This window comes from Mustela nivalis, assembly GCF_964662115.1.
Source record: "Mustela nivalis genome assembly, chromosome: 10".
Classification (NCBI taxonomy): domain Eukaryota; kingdom Metazoa; phylum Chordata; class Mammalia; order Carnivora; family Mustelidae; genus Mustela; species Mustela nivalis.
In genome coordinates this window covers 29,476,735-29,488,740 of record NC_139029.1, presented here as the reverse complement: position 1 = coordinate 29,488,740, position 12,006 = coordinate 29,476,735, and the positions used below count along the sequence as shown (strand labels likewise).

General features: G+C 42.8%; 1 long non-coding RNA gene across 1 annotated transcript in view; it reads left to right on the top strand.

The window, feature by feature from the left end:
* Positions 1–12,006, top strand: part of LOC309842620 — a 43,532-nt gene that overhangs the window by 558 nt on the left and 30,968 nt on the right. The window lies entirely within an intron of this gene.

The following is a 12,006-nucleotide window of genomic DNA, read 5'->3' as shown; positions in this document are numbered from 1 at the left end:
CGGAGGGGCCGGATCGGTGAGGGCGCGTGGGCCGAGCCCTGGGTTTCTGGGCGTGTCCGCCATCACCCCGCTCGCTCTGCCTCCGGGCTGGGAAGGTGGTGGCTCGCCCCACTTCCTGTTTGTTCCGTGTGCTCTGTGACCATAGATGGTCAGGTCTGGGGCCTCGCGGAAGCCTCCGCCCCGCGCTTTAGGAGTCCTTCCTCCCCGCGCGCTGGGTGTGGTCCCCGAGAATAAGATGAGCGGAATTAGAGAACATCTTGCTCCACTCCGCTCAAACCCAGTTTGTGAGGCAGCCTCGCCGCGAGCGGGGCGTGCCCTGCCTCCTGCCACTCAGTCCGGGGACGTCCTGCTCGGCGGCTGCAGCCGGCCGAGGAGAGTCTTCGCTTGCCTGCTCCCCCGGGTCTGGGATCAGAGCTTTGTTCCCTCAAGGCTCGCACTTTGCAACCAGTGATTATCCTCCCACAAAGATTTATTTCCAGAAAAAATTGGCGAGTGCTACTGTTCCCACTCCTAAAGCTGAGCTTCTGTGACAGCTCCAAGCTTCAAGTTGAATGCAGGCGTTATATGCCAAAGTCAGTCATTCAACAAATACAGTTTTTATAATAACAGCTACCATTTACTGAGTGCTGACAATGTGCCAGGCCTATGCTGAACGCTTCAAGAACATTTTTATGTAATCCTAATAGGAACGCTCTGTGGTAGGTACCATTATGATCTCCAGTTTTCAAATGAAGAAGCCGAATTTCTTGCCAAAGTCACGGAGTAACTTGGAACTTTGGAACCTATTCTGAGGAAATCGCATGAATTTAACCCCTACCATAGACCGTACCAAAAGGGTATGATCTCGCAAAATGTTGATGCCTCTGGATGGGGAGACAACCTGGGTTCCATTCGTGGCTTGGACACTTTACTAGAGGTTAGGTTGGCTAGGTTACCCGACTTGGCTGAACCTGGACCTCTTGTTAATTTTATGGTTTCCAGTGTGTTTAAAAGAAAAAATGACTACATGACAAAATACGGTACCCAAAAATGTATATTTTAAATATTTTACATTTAACAAAAACACTTTGTCACACATACACACACACACACGAAACACAAAAACTTTAACTTTATTCAAACATAACATCAAATGGTTATATTTGAGTGCTTCATGTATGTAAAGCCTATGGCAAATATCCTCCCTGGCCTTCATTGTAAGCAGCTCTACATTTAGCCCTAAATCTCTTTCTGAATTTAGAGACAGGAAATACCTAAAACTGCATCCCAGAGAGGAGAAAGAGAGGAAGAAACAGGAAAGAAAAGAAATAAAGGAAGGTGGGGATAATGATTTGTGGGGTTGAAATGAGAAAGAGAAGAAATACCCTATATGAAACCATATTGTAAAGTCATTCTTTGTAAAAAAGTGCACATGAGTAAGTCACAACCCCAGCCCCTAAGAACTTCTCATCTTTTAAGGAGTCTAACCACATGTACTCCTAACTCCAGTGCAAGGCCCTTTAAGAGCAGTATCTATCACTTGTATTTATTCATTTATTTATACACTGAGAAAAAAAATACTGAGCTCTTCCTCTGTGGTAGGCTCCATGCTACTTTGCAGTAGGCACAAGGAGGAGTATGTGAGTGGACAAGACGGACTCATACCGCCCTCATGGAGCTTATAATCTTATCATGGAAACAGGTGTTGCCATTTGGGGTAGTCCTCAGAAGTGCTGACTATTGGCTTCTAGCTTTTTCCTCTTCACTGATCTTGCCCAGTTTCTCATCCACGGTGGGTTCTCATCAGACACATGTCCAATGAGTACCTGGAATTCAGAATAGTCATTTCCTGGGCTGTGATGGGTGAGGAGAACATTGAAGAGCAAACATGAGTAAACAGTAGTGGAGGTAGAATCTGTGACTGGCTGAGGTGAGAGGATCCAACAGGAGAAGAATAGGAGATGAGGATGAAGAGAGATTGAGCAAGATGCACCTGACAAGAGAGGTAATGCCTTAATGTGAAAGCAAGGAGGAGCTGGTCAGATTATGTTTTAGAAATACAACTCTAACTGCAGGGTAAAGCATGGGCTTCATGGAGGGATGGGGGGGGGGGTGCAGGGAGATCTGTTAGAAGACAGGTACAAAGGCAGTAAGGGTCTGAATGAAGCCTGTTACATGGGGATGCAGCAGAGATGCCATTGTTATAAAGGGCATTGTAAGGTGGAAGATGAGAAGGAGAAACACAAATGGCAGGGGGATGATCTGAACATGAACCTTCAGGTTAGATCTAGTTCCCCATGTACACACTCCCATTGAATACTATGTTTCCGTTCCTGGCAGGTATCACAGTCCTAATTAAATTATTTTCTGTATACTTGTCTTTTAATGTTTTCTTTCCCTGTAAGTAACTTGAGGTTAGAGTTTTTGCCTCTCTGACACAAAATTGACACTCAATAGTATTTATGGAAAAATGGGACTAAATGAAAAGGGTGAGAGGGGCCAAGGTGGCTCTGAGACTTGGAGCAGGGATGAATAGAAGGTAACAAGAAGACTGATCAGGGCTTGGGGGTTTTGAGCCTCAGAGTTCAAAATCATCCAGCCAGGGAAGAGAAAGGAGTGCAGTGAATCATTTTGCAAGCAGAATCACCAACAGAGAGTTGATTGATTCTCACACAATTCCCTTCTTCATGTGTTTTGCCACTTTCGTATTTTGCCTGCATTTCAGCACATTCTAAACCTGCAGAATCGCTTTGTCTCTGAGGGTGCCACCCAAGATCCTTCCTTATCTCTCTGAGTTTCAGACACAGAAGTCTGGCAGTTCATCTGGAGCCCTTCCCAGGCTGGCTCAGAGGATCGCCTGTATCTGTGCAGCCTGGCTCAGAGCCTGTCTGCATTTGGGCAGATCCTGTATCCCCCTGCCAGAAAGGACTGATAACAGACAACAATCTCTGTGAGCCCATATTTCTTCCTCTCCCAGAATAGGGCCCCAAGATCTAGCCTGAGTTGGGGTCTCAGGCCCCAAAATTACAAATCAGCAAAAGAAATATTGGTAATATAATTGCTACGTTTTGATTCAATTATTATTCAATACATAGAGTCTATTGTCTGTGTTCCTGGTGAAGGCCACCAGAAAGCAAAATAAGGTCTGGATGGTTCAGAGCCAGAGCCACTACTGTTACTACCCCATCACCAGAAAGTTTTACCACAGTGTCTGCTTCTTTACTTTGCTACGTTTTGATTCAAAGTCGGCCTGTGCCCTTGGCTACAAGTGAGACTAGATAAATCAGTGAGGAATATGAATGCTGGGATGCCTGGATGGCTCAGTCGATTAAGCATTAAGTGGCTCAGGTCATGATCCTCCCTCTACACCACCCCCCCACCCACCCACCCAGGGCTCGAGATCCCTCTTGCACATTTGGGCTCTTTCTCTCTCAAATATATTTTTTTAAGATTTTATTTATTTGACAGACAGAGATCACAAGTAGGCAGAGAGACAGGCAGAGAGAGAGGGGGAAGCAGGCTCCCTGCTGAGCAGAGAACCCGATACGGGGCTCCATCCCAGGACCCTGAGATCATGACCTGAGCCGAAAGCAAAGGCTTTAACCCACTGAACAACCCAGGTGCCCCTCAAATATTTTTTTTTAAAAGGAATATGAATGGGGGTTCCTGGGTGGCTCAGTGGGTTAAGCCTCTGCCTTCAGCTCAGGTCATGGTCTCAAGGTCCTGGGATGGAGCCCCACATCGGGCTCTCTGCTCAGTGGGGAGCCTGCTTCCCTCTCTCTGCCTGCCTCTCTGCCTACTTGTGATCTCTGTCTGTCAAATAAATAAATAAAATCTTTTTTAAAAAAAGGAATATGAATGCTTTTGGCTGTAGATAACAGAACACATGGGTGTAGTAACTTTTTTTTAAGTGTATTTTTCCCAAGAAGAGTTGAGGTAGGCAGTTTCACTGGCTCAGTAAATCAGCGATTTAGTTAGACTTATCCTTAGAGTTGCAAGTTGGCTGTCATAGCCCAAACCATCAGGTCATGTTTAAGGAAAGAGGAAAAAGGAAGGGGAAGGTACAGCATCTGAAATTGGAAACCCTTTTTTCTGAGGAACTCCACAAAGCATACCCTGCTTTCTGTCTCATAGCCAGAACCAATAGTCAACAAGTATCTCAGCTTCCTGGTCCCTCAAAGGCACACTTCCAAGATGCACATTTCACAGTGTTTCTGAGGATCCCCAGAAGGACCAACCCCTGGTTGCCCACAGCAGTAACCCACTCATTAATTAAAAGCCTTTTTATTGGCTTTTCTCCTATTCCAAGTCACTTGTCTAGGTGATAATGTGATAATAGAATCCCAGCTAAAGAGAATGGGATTGGCTGGATCTGCAACCCTAAGAAAGTGATAGTATTGTCGGTTTTGTTGCTGTAAGATGCACTCTCTGTCTGGGATGTTACTGGGATGATATAAAAAGGGGTTGCAGGTGCTGAGTGTCCAATAGGAATGATAGATGTCCACTATAATAACTCCTGGACCAACATGAACGTATACCCTTCTTTCTATAGATACACTTCAAAAAATGAAACAAAACTCCTCACTAAAGCAACACCTCCTTTTATAACCTAAATTGTCATCACCATACTACCCCCCCAATCCTCAAAAAAGGAATTGACAAAACTCATCAGTTCCTTCATCCAGCTCCAAGTCCAAGAGCTCCAAATACTGTGTGTCTTCTGCCAGTTCCGTAATGATGCTTCCTCAGTGTTTCTCAGCCTATGGACTGATCTTTAAAGTCAACCACCACAACATAGTACATCCTACGTATGTTGGGGGGAAAGGAAAAGAAAATTAGATAAAATATGTAACCATCGAACCAACATGGCAAGAAACCTTTCTATAGCAATCGCAGGTCTTAGTGGATAGTTTTGACTTCATTACTTTACATATCCATTATCCATTCCATATTCTCTGTCTTCAACCAGTGCCTCAGTTCATCAAGGTCACAGCAATTGGAAAAGAAAGAGGGCATGAAGTAAACATGCAACTGCCTTAAAGAATCTGATCAAGAAGTGGCATGAATCGGGGCACCTGGGTGGCTCAGTGGGTTAAGCCTCTGCCTTCGGCTCAGGTCATGATCTCAGGGTCCTGGGATCGAGCCCCGCATCGGGTTCTCTGCTCAGCAGGGAGCCTGCTTCCCCCTCTCTCTCTGCCTGCCTCTCTGCCTACTTGTGATCTCTCTCTCTGTCAAATAAATAAAATCTTAAAAAAAAGAAGTGGCATCTATCACTTGCACTACATTGCATGAACTAGAATATAATCACATAGCTTGTAGTTGGTGTTATGAGGTTTTTCTTCTTCTCCTCTTCCTCCTCTTCCTCCCCCTCCTCCTCCTCCTTCTCCTTCCTCTTCTTCCTCTTACTCTTTCTCTTCCTCCTCTTCTCCTCCTTCTCCTTCTTCAAGTTAAGCCCATCATGGAGCTTGAACTCAGGACCCTGAGATCAAGACCTGAGCTAAGATCAAGAGTCAGATGTTTAACGAGCTGAGCCACCCAGGTGCCCCAGGGCTATGTGTTTTCTATAAGTGACTCAAACCTCTCTTGAGGGATTAAAGATCTTACCTGTCCTGCCTATAAAATATTCCTGTAACTTTCTGCACTAAACATGGCTGGAGTAAGAAGACCTCTAAGGATCCCCTGGATTATACCCATTATCCTCCCTTCCTATAGCATAGTAACAGTTCTTGATAATAGGCTCATTCACCCCAGCCACCCATCATAATCCAAGACATGCAGGTAAAGTTTAACAATAGGCTCTCCAAGCCCTGATTTGTAGCATTTGCCCATTTCTGTAGTATAAATACTCCCATCGTGGCCAACTTTGAACTAACAATATCTCACTGAATGTAGAGTTGAGAAAAAAGTACTGTGGTATATGGAATAATGGCTCTCCAAAGATGACCATATTCTAATCTCTGGAACCTGTGAATATACAACCTTTCATGGCAAAGAGACTTAGCAGATGTGATGAATTAAGGGTACTGAGATGGGAAGATGTCCCGGTAGGCCCAATACAATCAACATGGAACCTTATGAGGAAAGAAGGAAGCAGGAAGTCAGTGTTAGAAAAAGAGATGTGACAATGAAAGCAGAAGTCTTAGTGATATGACCAAGGAATATAGGCAGCCTTCAGAAACTGGAAAAGGTATGCAACCAATTTTCCTCAGAGCTTCTAGCAGGAACACACCTGTGCTAACACCTTGATCTTAGCACTAGAAGACCCACGTTCGATTTCAGATCTTCTGAGCTCTAATAAATTTGTGTGAAGCCACTAAACTTGTGGTAGTTTGTTACAGCAACAGTAGGAAACTGACATGGGCACCCAGTCAACTCCTGCAAGCCTGTGTGAGCTGCCTCTAGAACACGATCGAATTCACTTTTTTTCTTTTTTATCTCTTACCTAGTAACAAGACAAGCCCAAATTGGCAAATGGCAGCCTTAGTGTGCAATCCAGTGGTACTATTTTCATGTCCTCTGGTGGAAGCATGCCTCCCTTGAGTAATAGAACTTGTGAAGAGCCATGCTCAGAATCTCAGAGACATGAAGATCAACATTTAAGAGTCAGGTAGGACAGAATTGCCACTCCATATTTACCCTCTCTTCCTATGTTCCATCTATTTCGGCTCTATGTGAAAGGCTACTGCACATTTGCTTACCAGTACACAACGTACAGCACTTCCTGTAGAACTTAAGCCTCACAAGGTGTTGTCTCTTATTTATGGCCATGTATTAGGCACCTTTTGTGCCTGTCGGTGCACCTTCCTACTCCTGCCATTGCTGTGGCTACCAGGTGCTTGTAGGTGTGACCTGACAGCCCAAAGCTTCCACTGCTTTCTCAAGGTATCTCGCTTTCTGCCCCAGGGCTTCTTTCATGCAATTTGCCTTATGGGTTGTCTGTGGGAACCTGCGCCATGATTTTGATGCTCGTGTCAACCTGAAAGTGCCAACTTGAGAGCTCAAAGGAGTTAATCAGCAATTGGGAAACCCTTTGACCAAGGAAGGACCCGAGCCGGTGATTAAATATTCCCTCTTCCTTCCCTGGTTGGATAGTTATGAGGCACATTCTACAGTGCTGAAGAATATCTCCAGCAGAATCAAGACCCACATGCCCAAAGCAGTGAGCTTCTGGATCAGTTGTCCTTGTATTGGCTTTCCTGCTTTGTCTGTTTTACCCTTCCTAGTCTCTGACTCCTGCTCATTAGAATCTCTCCTGAAAATAAACCACCTGTTTGCAAGTGCTTGTCTCAGACTCTGCTTTTGAGGGAAACTAAGTCTAAAAGATTTGGTAGTAGAAGTGACCCTAGAAAGCAGATTCTCAGCATAGGATTCTAGAACTGGATCAGACCTCAATGAGCACCCCATTCCTAGTGATTCGGGCAGTAGTGATAACCCTTGACAGCGCAGTAGTCTCATAATTACTAAAATTCTTAACTGTGGCATACTTTAATGAGGTGTACAAGAAAAGTGAAGCATTGACTTAAGAGACAGAGGTAACATTTGAATGGCTTGTGGCAATGGTATTATCAGGATTATGGTGTCAGCTGGCTTTAGTTAATGGCTTTTGAAGTCTGGGGAAAAGGTAACAGGTTAGCTATCAACATAAATATCTACAACTAAAGCTATATATCTATATATTTCAACCCTGGCTTGAGTGTTACACTGAACTGAACTTACTCACTTCTTCATCAGTCATTTCTTTCTGTCCCTTCCCTAACTTCTCTGCTGCATGTGATAGTTCCTAAAAGTTCATTCTTAGGTTCTTTATTCCTTATTCTTTTCATTGATGAATTACCCTTGTCTCATGTCTTTAGTTAATAGGTAGTTTCATTTCAGTGTCCCTCTGGTGTGTTTGCCATCCTTTTATTTTGCTTTAGGTTCTTGAACATCTTGGGGCAAATTCACTAAATGACATTGGACAGTGTGTCAGTAAATTGCCACAAGATGGCAGCCTTGCTAATTTTGGCTACGTTGAAGAGTTACCAACTCCTTTAAGTTGGAGGGAATAGGAGTGACTTCTAAAAAGACTTTAATCTTATTTATTTAGTCAGATAGAGTGGCCACAGGCAGATAGAGTGGCAGGCAGAGGCAGAGAGAGAAGCAAGCTCCCTGCTGAGCAAGGAGCCCGATGTGGGACTCTATCCCAGGACCCTGGGATCATGACCTGAGCCGAAGGCAGCCGCTTAACCAACTGAGCCACCCAGGCACCCCTAATCTTACTTATTTAACATTTGTTAAAAGTCTGCTCAATACCTGGTCTTTTAATATATTAGCATTGGGTTTTTTAAAAATTTCACCGAAGTTAAGATAATCCCCTTTGCAGATGAGAAAATCGAGTTTAAAATGGTTAAATTGCCCAAAGTCAGGACCTAGATTTTAAACCAGTTTTCTGACTCCAAACCCAATTCTCTTTCCATTCCGTAAGTGAATCTCAAGCTGCAGCAGTATTATTTAGAGGTTTCTGTTTTTGTTTTTGTTTTAATTACAACTAACTGAAAACCACCTTGAGCCAGCTTAACAACACAATAAAGCTTTTGGGAATGCCTCACAGAAGCCTAAAAGGAAATGATGTCCAGGCTTTAAGAGAGAATAGAGCCAGGAATTGGAAAGCCTTCAAGATTTAGGGGAGGAAGGACAGAAAAATGGGGGAAGGGGAAGAGTGGGAAAGCTGGGGTGGCCTCAGAGATTAAACTCTGCCCCATTCCTCATTCAACTAGAATAGTCCCATTTTTTTTTTAAGATTTTATTTATTTATTTGACAGAGAGAGATCACAAGTAGACAGAGAGGCAGGCAGAGAGAGAGGGAAGCAGGCTCCCTGCTGAGCAGAGAGCCCGATGTGGGCCCCGATCCAGGACCCTGAGATCATGACCTGAGCCGAAGGCAGAGGCTTAACCCACTGAGCCACCCAGGCACCCAGAATAGTCCCATTTTTAATGCATTTTATATATTGGGGTCCCCATGTCAGATTCTGTTTGAAAAATAAGGATGAGGTATATTAGTACTTTTAAACCACTGGTGTAATATATGAAGCCATTCCCACATTATTGGACATTTAAGGCTATTGAGGTTTTCCTAATTTTTCACTCTAGTAAGTTAAATTGTGATGTTTATTCTTTCATATTGTACTAGGCAGTGCATGAAACCATCTAATATGTCCATTTCTCCTGGCCCTTATAACTTCCCTTAAGGGAGGAAAGGTGAGGAGTGTAGCCTTGGGCGATTTTAGCCTGTGCCCAAAGGGCTTTGCTGCTTCGGCCTTCCCTGATGGTCAGCCAGTCCAGAAACATTTAGTGCGCATCTAATGCCAGGTACTACTGAGCACTGTGGACACAATAGTGGATAAAATAGGTCCTGTCTGTCATCATGGAGCCTAGTAGGGAAGTCGGACAAGAAACAGTCCAGTAATTACAAGAATCAGAAGCTAAGTGCTGCATCAGAGAAGTTCAGAAGGTTAAGGAAATACTCAACATAGGGAGCTAACCTAATCTGGGGGTGGGGGGTTATGGCAGGCTGCCCTGAGGAAATGTTATTTAATCTGAGACTTGTGGTTTATGAGATTGAGCCCCATGTCCAGCTCCCCACTGGGGGTGGAAGCTGCTTCAGATTTTTTCTCTCTCCTTCTCCTTCTGCCCCTCTCCACTCACACATGTGCTCTCGCTCTCTTAAAAAAAAAAAAAAAAAAAAAAAAAAAAAGATAAAGAGGATATGGAAGGTACACAAAAGAGCCAATATGAAACCCAACAAGCATATGTTGATTAGAGCTTGGTCCAATTGCTTGCAACTCATTCTTGTTCACTGTGGTTTTTAGCTCCAGTGTCTAGGCTCTTGGTTCCAGCTCCTGAATCATCCTTTCTTTCTCCTAAGAAAATGCAGTGAGCAACTGGGTAGCCTCAAGGCCTTTCCAGCCCTCTGCCATGCAGTTCCAAAGTCAATGCCAATGTTTTAGGCTTTTGTTATGGCAACATCCATACCAAAGTGTTTCATTATGGCTACATAGTGAATCACCCCCAAATTTAGAAGCTGTATAAATTTGAGTCCTCTCAGAAGCAGATGCCAAGGATGGAATCAGAAGTCCAAGGAGGCAATGCCTGTGAAAGATAAAGATAAGAGGAAGCCAGAGTAGACAGGGACAATCTTCAGCCATGATGTGGGACTGACACCTGTAACAAGAAGATTGGGTAGAAAATGGTTCAGAGTTGCATTTTCTGAAGCAGAGTAGGGAACCTCTGAAGGAGCTTTGGCCAGGCTAATTTCGCATTACAGTCCCACAGGAGGGAGAAACAGCCCAGCTTCAGTATGCCCACTGGGCTTACTCATCAGCTGGGACTAATCCAGGGAGAGTGTGCCTTGGCATGAATGCTGTGGCAAACCCCAAAAAAGTATGACATTTGGCAAATGACAGCTGCTTATGCTCTTCACAGCAGTTCCTTTCTGAAAGGTAAATCTAAGAGTTCATGTACACAGTCCATCCCTTGCCTTGCTTGGGATTCAGTCTTCTACACGTCTTTAGAAAGCAGCTCCTCCTTCCAGGCCTCTCTTACTGAAGGAAAACTTAGAAGAGGGAGGTTAATTGGTTGAACTATAGCCCCCATTGCTGCAGATGGTTGAATTGTCTTTTTTTTTTTTTTTTAATTAGAGACTCTCATTATATATTACAGGTAGTAATCCCTTTTCAATTCTATGCATTGCAAACATTTTTCCAGTTCATCCTTTGACTTATTATCCCTTATTTAAAAAATGGAGTTTTTTGGAGTTTTTGAGGTCTAATAAATCTAACTTTTCCCTGGTCTTCTGAGCTTTTCTCCTGTTTGAAATGTCTTTCTAAATCTTAAATTGTAAGTTTAGACAGCAAAATATTTTCTTAAAATTTAATTTTTTTTAACTTTTTAAATTCAATGTACCCAGAAGTTATTTCTGAATGTAGTGAGTTTGGGAGTCCAATCTTATTTTCTTTCTGGTGGATGGCTAATTGTGCCAGGGCCATTTATTAAATTTACTAAATAAACCACACCTTCATCACTGAATTAGCATACCATTTGTCATTCCTAAAATCTTCACATACACATGTACACATGTCTGAACTCAGTCTATTTTTATGCTAACATTCACTTTTTCATTATCAGTATTGTATTATTTTTTGATGATCAGAACACAGATACTATGAACAATTTTTTTTAAAGATTTTTATTTATTTGACAGATCATAAGTAGGCAGAGAGGCAGGCAGAAAGAGAGGGGGAGCAGGCTCCCTGCTGGGCAGGAAGCATGCTGCAGGGCTTAATCCAAGGACTAATCCAAGGACTATCCAAGGACCGGTTCAGGTCATGAGATCATGAGATCTTGACCTGAACCGAAGGCAGAGACTTAACCCACTAAACCACCCAGGTGCCCCACAATGCACAATTTATGCATAATTCTAAATATTGAAAATCTCTAAAAGTGACATGGCTGTAATATTTTTTTATGGCTGTAATAATTTTCTGAACAACTTGGCAATGTTCTAGCTTTAAAAATTACAATTAATTTGGTCATAGAAAGAGGATATCAAATACCAGTATCTTAAAACACTGATGAACTATTAGGTGTAAAACTTCACAGATTTATAGTTAAAATCAAGCATAATGCCTACACCATAAAATTTTCAAAACTTTGTATCCTATTAGCAAAGAATGAAAAAACTAGATCATACCATGCAAAAGATGTCACGGATGGCATACATGGATCCAACACTAAGAAACAGTAGTTGTTTTGCTTTGTTTTAAGGTTTGATTCAATATATTCCTATTTAGAAAACTTTACCCAATATTAGAGAGTTAATATTTTCATCAAACATTTCCATGGAGCTTTTGTAAATATTGTCCATACTCTAGACCTTTGTTGAAAACAAATCTCAAATACCAAAGAATTAGTATTTTATTTACCACATTGTATGTATACCTCATAATAGGAGGACAATAATAACAACACCTTGAAATATTCTGTATATTT